Raw genomic sequence first — 3,885 nt, 5'->3', positions numbered from 1 at the left:
ACACACACACACACACACACACACACACACACACACACACATATATATATATATATATATATATATATATATATATATATATATATATATATATATACACATAGTTGATAGAGATGCTCTGTGGAAGGTATTAAGAATATATGGTGTGGGAGGCAAGTTGTTAGAAGCAGTGAAAAGTTTTTATCGAGGATGTAAGGCATGTGTACGTGTAGGAAGAGAGGAAAGTGATTGGTTCTCAGTAAATGTGGGTTTGCGGCAGGGGTGTGTGATGTCTCCATGGTTGTTTAATTTGTTTATGGATGGGGTTGTTAGGGAGGTGAATGCAAGAGTTTTGGAAAGAGGGGCAAGTATGCAGTCTGTTGTGGATGAGAGAGCTTGGGAAGTGAGTCAGTTGTTGTTCGCTGATGATACAGCGCTGGTGGCTGATTCATGTACGAAACTTCAGAAGCTGGTGACTGAGTTTGGAAAAGTGTGTAAAAGAAGAAAGTTAAGAGTAAATGTGAATAAGAGCAAGGTTATTAGGTACAGTAGGGTTAAGGGTCAAGCCAATTGGGAGGTAAGTTTGAATGGAGAAAAACTGAAGGAGGTAAAGTGTTTTAGATATCTGAGAGTGGATCTGGCAGCGGATGGAACTATGGAAGCGGAAGTGAATCATAGGGTGGGGGAGGAGGCGAAATTTCTGGGAGCCTTGAAGAATGTTTGGAAGTCGAGAACATTATCACGGAAAGCAAAAATGGGTATGTTTGAAGGAATAGTAGTTCCAACAATGTTGTATGGTTGCGAGGCGTGGGCTATGGATAGAGTTGTGCGCAGGAGGGTGGATGTGCTGGAAATGTGATGTTTGAGGACAATATGTGGTGTGAGGTGGTTTGATCGAGTAAGTAATGTAAGGGTGAGAGAGATGTGTAGAAATAAAAAGAGTGTGGTTGAGAGAGCAGAAGAGGAAGTTTTGAAATGGTTTGGTCACATGGAGAGAATGAGTGGGGAAACATTGACCAAGAGGATATATGTGTCAGAGGTGGAGGGAACGAGAATTGGGAGACTAAATTGGAGGTGGAAAGATGGAGTGAAAAAGATTTTGAGTGATCGGAGCCTGAACATGCACGAGGGTGAAAGGCGTGCAAGGAATAGAGTGAACTGGAACGATGTGATATACCGGGGTCGACGTGCTGTCAATGGATTGAACCAGGGCATGTGAAGCGTCTGGGGTAAACCATGCAAAGTGTGAGGGGCCTGGATGTGGAAAGGGAGCTGTGGTTTCGGTGCATTTACATGACAGCTAGAGACTGAGTCTGAACGAATGGGGCCTTTGGTGTCTTTCCTAGCGCTACCTCGCACACATGAGTGGGGAGGGGGTTGTTATTCCATGTGTGGCGGGGTGGCGATGGGAACAAATAAAGGCAGACATTTTGAATTATGTATATGTGTATATATGTATATGTCCGTGTGTGTATATATATGTGTACATTGAGATGTATAGGTATGTATATTTGCGTGTGTGGACGTGTATGTATATACATGTGTATGTGGGCGGGTTGGGCCATTCTTTCGTCTGTTTCCTTGCGCTACCTCGCTAACGCGGGAGACAGCGACAAAGCAAAATAAATAATAAATAAATAATATATATATATATACATATATATATATATATATATATATATATATATATATATATATATATATATATATATATATATATATATATGTGTGTGTGTGTGTGTGTGTGTGTGTGTGTGTGTGTGTGTGTGTGTGTGTGTGTGTGTGTGTCTGTGTGTCTGTGTATGTTGACATGTATATGTATATGTATATGTATATATACGTATATATATGTATATGTATATGTATATGATATGTATATGTATATGTGGGGTGTCTAAATGTGTGTGGATGAAACCAAGATGAGAAAAAAGGAGAGATAGGTAGTATGTCTGAGGAAAGGAACCTGGATGTTTTGGCTCTGAGTGAAACGAAGCTCGAGGGTAATGGGGAAGAGTGGTTTGGGAATGTCTTGGGAGTAAAGTCAGGGGTTAGTGAGAGGACAAGAGCAAGGGAAGGACTAGCACTACTCCTGAAACAGGAGTGGTGGGAGTATGTGATAGAGTGTAAGAAAGTAAACTCTAGATTGATATGGGTAAAACTGAAAGTGGATGGAGAGAGATGGGTGATTATTGGTGCATATGCACCTGGGCATGAGAAGAAAGATCATGAGAGGCAAGTGTTTTGGGAGCAGCTGAGTGAGTGTGTTAGTAGTTTTGATGCATGAGACCGGGTTATAGTGATGGGTGATTTGAATGCAAAGGTGAGTAATGTGGCAGTTGAGGGAATAATTAGTATACATGTATATGGTGTAAATGGAAATGGTGAAGAGCTTGTAGATTTATGTGCTGAAAAAGGACTGGTGATTGGGAATACCTGGTTTAAAAAGAGAGAAATACATAAGTATACGTATGTAAGTAGGAGAGATGGCCAGAGAGCGTTATTGGATTACGTGTTAATTGATAGGCACGCGAAAGAGAGACTTTTGGATGCTAATGTGCTGAGAGGTGCAACTGGAGGGATGTCTGATCATTATCTTGTGGAGGCGAAGGTGAAGATTTGTAGAGGTTTTCAGAAAAGAAGAGAGAATGTTGTGGTGAAGAGAGTAGTGAGAGTAACTGAGCTTGGGAAGGAGACTTGTGTGAGGATGTACCAGGAGAGACTGAGCACAGAATGGAAAAAGGTGAGAACAAAGGAGGTAAGGGGAGTGGGCGAGGAATGGGATGTATTTAGGGAAGTAGTGATGGCTTGCGCAAAAGATGCTAGTGGCATGAGAAGAGTGGGAGGTGGGCAGATCAGAAAGGGTAGTGAGTGGTGGGATGAAGAAGTAAGATTATTAGTGAAAGAGAAGAGAGAGGCATTTGGACGATTTTTGCAGGGAAATAATGCAAATGACAGGGAGATGTATAAAAGAAAGAGGCAGGAGGTCAAGAGAAAGATGCAAGAGGTGAAAAAGAGGGCAAATGAGAGTTGGGGTGAGAGAGAGGTGAGAGGTGAGAGAGCATCATTAAATTTTAGGGAGAATAAAAAGATGTTTTGGAAGGAGGTAAATAAAGTGCGCAAGACAAGGGAACAAATGGGAACTTCAGTGAAGGGTGCTAATGGGGAGGTGATAACAAGTAGTGGTGATGTGAGAAGGGGAGTGAGTGAGTATTTTGAAGGTTTGTTGAATGTACTTGATGATAGAGTGGCAACATAAGGTGTTTTGGTCGAGATGGTGGGCAAAGTGAGAGGGTTGGGGAAAATGATTTGGTAAACAGAGAAGAGGTAGTAAAAGCTTTGCGGAAGATGAAAGCTGGCAAGGCAGCAGGTTTGGATGGTATCGCAGTGGAATTTATTAAAAAAGGGGGTGACTGTGGGGGGTGACTCAAATTACAGAGGTATAAGTTTGTTGAGTATTCCTGGGAAATCATATGGGAGGGTATTGATTGAGAGGGTGAAGGCATATACAGAGCATCAGATTGGGGAAGAGCAGTGTGGTTTCAGAAGTGGTAGAGGATGTGTGGATCAGATGCTTGCTTTGAAGAATGTATGAGAGAAATACTTAGAAAAGCAAATGGATTTGTATGTAGCATTTATGGATCGGGAGAAGGCATATGATAGAGTTGATAGAGATGCTCTGTGGAAGGTATTAAGAATATATGACGGAGGAGGCAAGTTGTTAGAAGCAGTGAAAAGTTTTTATCGAGGATGTAAGGCATGTGTACGTGTAGGAAGAGAGGAAAGTGATTGGTTCTCAGTGAATGTAGGTTTGCGGCAGGGGTGTGTGATGTCTCCATGGTTGTTTAATTTGTTTATGGATGGGGTTGTTAGGGAGGTGAAGGCAAGAGTTTTGGAAAGAGGGGCAAG

The sequence above is a fragment of the Panulirus ornatus genome, chromosome 16 (genome assembly GCF_036320965.1).
Source record: "Panulirus ornatus isolate Po-2019 chromosome 16, ASM3632096v1, whole genome shotgun sequence".
Lineage (NCBI taxonomy): Eukaryota > Metazoa > Arthropoda > Malacostraca > Decapoda > Palinuridae > Panulirus > Panulirus ornatus.
The sequence above is the reverse complement of the archived record's forward strand: the minus strand, read 5'-3'. Positions refer to the sequence as shown.